This window comes from Alligator sinensis, unplaced genomic scaffold (assembly GCF_000455745.1).
Source record: "Alligator sinensis unplaced genomic scaffold, ASM45574v1 scaffold74_2, whole genome shotgun sequence".
NCBI lineage: Eukaryota > Metazoa > Chordata > Crocodylia > Alligatoridae > Alligator > Alligator sinensis.
The window spans coordinates 174,759-180,797 of NW_005841931.1; the positions used below are offsets into that span (position 1 = coordinate 174,759).

Genomic DNA, 6,039 nt, shown 5'->3' on the forward strand with positions numbered 1-6,039 from the left:
AGACCAGCCTGGCTAGACAGCAATATCTTTAATGAGCTGAAACTCAAAAAGGAATCTACAAAAAGTAGAAACTTAGTTGTATTACTAGAGGAGAGTATATGAATATCATATAGGCATGCAGGGAGAAAACTAGGAAGGCCAAGCACAGTTTGAGATACAACTGGCCAAGGACATAACATGCCATAAAAGGGATTCTACAGGTATGTCAAAAGTAAGAGGAAGACTAAAGAAAAGTTAGGTCCCTTATGGAATTTGGAAAGGCAATTTAGTTACAGAGGATACAGAGATTCAGTCACTTTTTACTTGAATTCATAAATAGGGTCAGCTACCAGGTGACAAACATAGTTGGCCACAAGGTTAGGGAAGAAGACAAACAGCCTAAAGTAGTGGAAGATTAGGTTAGGGATTACTTAGGCTATAAACAGATGTTGTCTTTGGAGTGGGATCAGGTGTGCTGGGACATATCCAAGCATAGCTGATCTGCTTCACTGGTGACTACAGCCATTGTATAGGACCACTGGCCCTTAGAATCAGTTCTCTGCTTCTCCTGGGGCTTCAGGGGCCTGATCCTGCAGGACAGCAGGGCATATAAACGTGTTATGCACACACCAGGAATCCTGTAGGGGATTCTTGGTGCATGATTCACACTGTCATGCCCCATGTCTATATGCAGGGCAACCCGCTAGGGTTCTCCTGTTTGCAGATATTTGCTTAGGGAATCCGACTGTAGGACTGGGCCACTTCATGCCTGCAGACATGTCCCAGAAATTCTCCTGTGGGTGCAGAGCAGGTAACTTGGCTTCCCTTCTCCATGCCTGTAGGGGAATTCCCAGGGAGTATGTCTGCAATTGGAGAGCTGGGAAGCCTGTGGGGTTCCCCACTCTGTATCTGCAGATTTAGGCCCCAGATCAGAACCAGGCATCTGGGGATGTTGTCACACAGGATCAGGCCTTTGAAATCCCAAGAGCACCTGCCTGGGACAGCTGGAGAGTTCAGGCAGCCCTGGGCTCTCTGCACTCTTGAGCCATAAGCAAACAGAGGTATTCTGACAAAAGGCACCCAAACTATTACTACAAATTGTTGAAACCACAATTTGGGGCATTTGGGGCACAACAAGGGGCATGGACATCAGTTTGCTCAGGTTTTGTGCCACCATAAAAAATCTTATGGCAGTAGAAGGGTGACATCTGTTTGCAGCCTTAGAAAAGCTAGATATCTGCTTTCAGGTCAGCAGGGCCTGATGGGATGTACCTAAGACTGAAGGTCTTGGCTGGGGTAATTTTGGAGCCATTAGCTATCCTGAAAAGAGTTGTTGCTAAGGGGGACTGAGTTCAATGGCCACTATGTCTTATTAAACTGGGTTGTACTAATCAATTCTTGTGATGGGTTCCCATACTTACTTGGCAGGGGAAATACCATGATCACTACGATGGTTTTTCTAGTCACTGGGGATAACTGCTTTTCAGGCAGGGGATAGTACCTGCAGAGGTAATGTATAGTTAACCTCCCACTTTCACTTCCAGTGGGAAGATCTTGGCTTTATGCCCACTTTATGGAAATGGGAGACTCCTCCCTAGCTTGCTCCTGTGGCCATATAGCTGAGGGCAAGCAAAACTCGGGGACATCCAAACCCCAAGTCTCTGGGCTTGGTCCTGCATGTAGGATGCCTGCCAAATGATTTGGAAGCATCTGAAGCTGAAGCCTGATCAATGCCTTAAGGGCAGAGATAGGGATTAATGGAGCATCAGGGTGTAAGGAGTGGAGGAGAGAAACTCAAAGGTCAAAACAACGGCAATAGTGGCAAGCAACCAGAAGATGGAAAATAAAATGAAATTTGGACAAAAAAAGTCTAGAGACAGATGGAGAGTGGACAGAAGTGGAGAAGTAGAAAAGAAAGACAACAAAGAAGGGAGCAACAGCAAAAGTAGATGACAGAGGCAGCGGCAAAGAAGTTGATGGCAACAGGGCCACAGGGAAGAGAGAAGCAGAGGAGAAAGGGAGATAGAGCAGGAACAGCAAGAAACACGATGTCAGACAAGAGACAGAAAGTGTCAGAAGCATAACAGAATGTCAGTCTGTGGGGAGTGGTACAGTGGGAAGATGCAGAAGATGCACTGAAAGATGTCAGGGAGGATTGGAGACTGCAAATAAAAGCAATATCAATTGGTGATGGGATGCAGATGGAATTGACGATGAACAGATATGAGTTCATAGAAAAAATACTGTTTGAGATACTGGAGGTGAAGGCAGAACATCTCACCAGCCTGTTGCTTTCCGAAATGGAAAGACTTAGAAATTTTCTTACTGAACCAGTGAAGGGTATGAAAATGTTTGGAAGAAACATGCAGAGGAATGAGGGAGGGAGAAATTAAGAGGGATAAAGTTTATAGCAGGGGAAATGTCAAGGGAACGAATGACTATAGTAAGAATGTGTAGGGACTTATAGAGGCAGAAGACATAGAAAGGTGGATAGAATTGCATGTTCAAAGAGTAATGTGTATAAAGAAGGTACGGGACAAATATGGTATTTGGATGTGGTCATGGAGAACACAAGTTGAGAGCAAATGAGTGGAGCCCAGGTGGGGTGCAGCACCTCCTGTCTGTGATCCAGCTGGGGCCACACTGATGTCTTATAATTTATCATGGACAAACAAAGCAATGCAGCAAATGTGGCAAGGAGGGGCACCTTTCCACATACTGCTCCCCCATGGTGTGCTACATGAAGGGTAGGGGTGTAGGGGCATAGAAACGCAGTGTCAGGAGTCCCCAAAATGTATTAGCTGTGGGAGTCGGGAGTTGGAACACATATTCTGCAAGTGTCCCAAAGCCTATGCAAGCAAGGTCAGATCTCCTGAGGAACAGTGTGAATCAGAAAGGGGCAGTGGGGAAGAAGTGGAGGGCGAGAGGGAAGTTGAAATGGTGGAGGAGACCCCACAAGAGGGAGGAAAGGAGAAAGAGGGGAGTGTAATACCTGTAACTGAGGCACCTCAAGAAGAAACAGCAGAAGATGGAAGGGAGGGGTGGAGCAACAGATAGCCCAAACACAGAGGTGGAGGAGGGGGAGAAAGGAGAAACCAAACAAGCAGAAGAAATGGAGGCAGAACAAGTAAAAGAACTCAGGAACCAGGGAAGGAAACGGAAGAAGACACAGGGGAAGAAAATCAGGAAAAAAAAAAGCCTGAAAAGAGGGGAATGAGTTGGAGTCTGAGACAGAGAGCAGGTTCCTGCCTTTGACTCCCCTGGGCTTCGGCCCAGAGTGGCGAGCTAGAAGTGGGAAGTGGCAGGGAGGCAGAAAAGTGGAAGCCTTCCTTAATGCAAAAGCTGTTGGGAAGCTTGCAAAAGTGACAGGCATGAGACTGGGGAAAGGGGAGGAGGAGAAGTAGCGCCAGTGCCATAGCAAGCTGCAGCGCTGGTGAACCTTAAAGGGACACTTTAAGGTGAACCTTAAAGGGTTGTACACTTTTCAAAACAAGCACAACAGCACTGATTTTAGGAGGTATTAATGTGAGGAACTGACTAACAAGGAAAAGATGGGAACAAATCAAACCAATGTTAAAGCAAGTATGGGCAGATTATATCTGCCTACAAGAATTTGGGATACTGGGGGAAAGGGATTATAAGCGCTTTGAAAAAAGATGGAGATGGGAACCATCCTGGTGGTCAGAGAAAAATGAAAAGAAAAGCGGCTGGAGTGACAATACTATTCGAGAGTCCAGAGATGAAAGCAAAACAGGTGGGAGACATAATCAGTGGCAGACTGCAGTGAATGATCCTATCATTCGTGGGAACAAAATTAGAAGGTCTCAATGTATATGCATCATCGGAGTGGGAGGGGAGGAAGGCTCTGCTTAGAAAGCTAGCAGAGTATGTGGTTGGAGGGAGACTGCAGATAATAGTGGGGGACTTCAATTGCATAATTGAAGTGTTTAGACAGTTCATCCAGATTATTATAGGCCTGTGCAAAGCAGATAGTATTTGCTTCGGATTCGGCTGATTTGGGGAACAGTGATTCAATTCGGTGATTCGAATATCTGTCCCAAACCAATTCAGCCAAATCTGATTTCGAGATTCGACTGCTGCCGACCTTCAGGAGTCATAGTAAGAGCCCCTTAAGAAGAATGGAAGTGTGGAAGTTTAATGTGCAACTACTACAAGAGAAGGAGATATGTCAAGTGTACACAAGACAGTATGAGGGGTGGAGAACACTGAAAAAATATTTTATGAGTACCAGAGAATGATGGATGATGGTGAAAATGAGGACGGGAGAAGGAAGGCTGAAGAACCATGGGGAAAAGAATGAAAGAGCTGAGAGAGCTGCAAAGAAAGATGCAGGAGCTGCTAAAGGAAGCCATAGAAGACAGGTATGAGAAGAACTAGAAAAAACAAGACAAGAGATAGAAAGCTGATTTAAAAGAAAGATGAGAGAGAAACTGTTTTTAGCACAAGCACCCTGGGTGGGAGAAAATGAAGAGTGGTCCTGATTCTTTTTGGCTAGAGTGAAGACAGCAAAAGGAGAACAAAAGCAGTGCAGGAAGAAGGAGGTACCTGGGTTGAAAAGCAGGAGGAGGTGTTGGAGGCAATGAGAAATGTTATGAAGAGCCGTATCAGAAGAAGGAAGAAGATGAAGGGTTTGCTGGAAGAGACTGAAGAAAAAGTAGAGGAGGAAGAAGCAAAGAAGATGGAAGAAAAGATAAGCTTATAGGAAGTGGAGGAGTGCATTAAAACGTTTAAGAGAGAAATCACCAGGAGCAGACATACTGCCTATGGAATTTTACGAGAAGTTTTGGGCATGGGTAGGGAGGGATATAATGGAAGCTTTTGAGGAAATAGAAGCAGGGAAAGATCAAGAGAGGCAGGGAAAGATTTTACAAGAGGCATTGTGATCTTCTTTTTTAAGAAAGGGGAGAAGGAACTCCTGAAAAACTGGAGGCCAATTACAGTCCTTAATATGGACTATAAGTTAATAGCCAAGATACTGGTTTTGAGGATGAGGAAAAATCTCCAGAAGATAATACATGAAGATCAAGTATGTGCAGTACCATGCAGAAGTATCTCCAAAGTGATCGGAGTGATCAGATACACCGTCTCACCTCCAAGACAGGAAAACAGTGAACACACACAGTTATAGCAAACCTAGATTTAGAAAAAGTGTATGACAGAGTGGATCATGATTACATTATTCAAGATAAGCTAATGTAATATTCAAGATCCTAAGGAAAATGGGGTTCCCAGAGAAATGTATGTGTTGGATAAGGTTATTGTATAGGGCAGTGAAGAGTGAAGTGCAATTAATAGGCATCTAAGCAGGGCTTTTAAAATCCATACAGGGGTGAGATAAGGGTACCCACTGTTGCTACTACTATTTGTGTACATCATGAAACTGATAGCACAAAGAATAAGAGAAGACAAGGTCATAAGTGGAGTAAAGGTGCTGGGAGGGGGAGAGGTAAAATGTGCTTTATATGTGGATGATATAAATGTAGTAGTTAGAGATAGCAGGGGTGTAGGTTGTAGCTGTGTTGGTCTAAGGACATAGGCAGACAAGGTTCCTTGGGTGAATTTGATATCTTTTATTAGACCAACCCAAATAGTTGGAGAATAGTTATTAAGCAAGCTTTCGGGTTCAAAAACCCTTCATCAGGCTCAGGAAGCTGCAGCAGTTGGTGTGTGCTCTTCCTGGATGGAATGAAAAGTAAAGAAGCCAGGGGCTGGGCTGGGCTGGGGAGTCAGTTGCCAGGCAGATTATAATGCATCAAAAATCCAATGTCTATGTTTAGTCCATGATCTCTAGTATCCAGCAGGTTGATGAAACGGAGCTCATAGGCTCGTCTCTGGGAAGTGTTGTGTAAGTTTCCCTTGAGGATCAGGACTGAGAGATTGGAGAGAGAGTGGCCCTCCTGTGAGAAATGTGCCCCCACCAGTAATTGGGTATTTCTGTCTTTGATAGATTTCCGGCGTGCGTTCATTCTGGTGCTCAGTTGTTGTTTGGTCTCTCCTACATATTTTCCATCAGGGCATTTGGTGCATTGGATGAGGTAT

At 44.7% G+C, this 6,039-nt stretch overlaps 1 protein-coding gene and 1 pseudogene across 1 annotated transcript in view; both read left to right on the forward strand.

The window, feature by feature from the left end:
* LOC102380976 overlaps positions 1-6,039 on the forward strand; it is a 240,135-nt gene that overhangs the window by 161,761 nt on the left and 72,335 nt on the right.
* LOC112549574 lies at positions 1,393-1,587 on the forward strand (annotated as a pseudogene).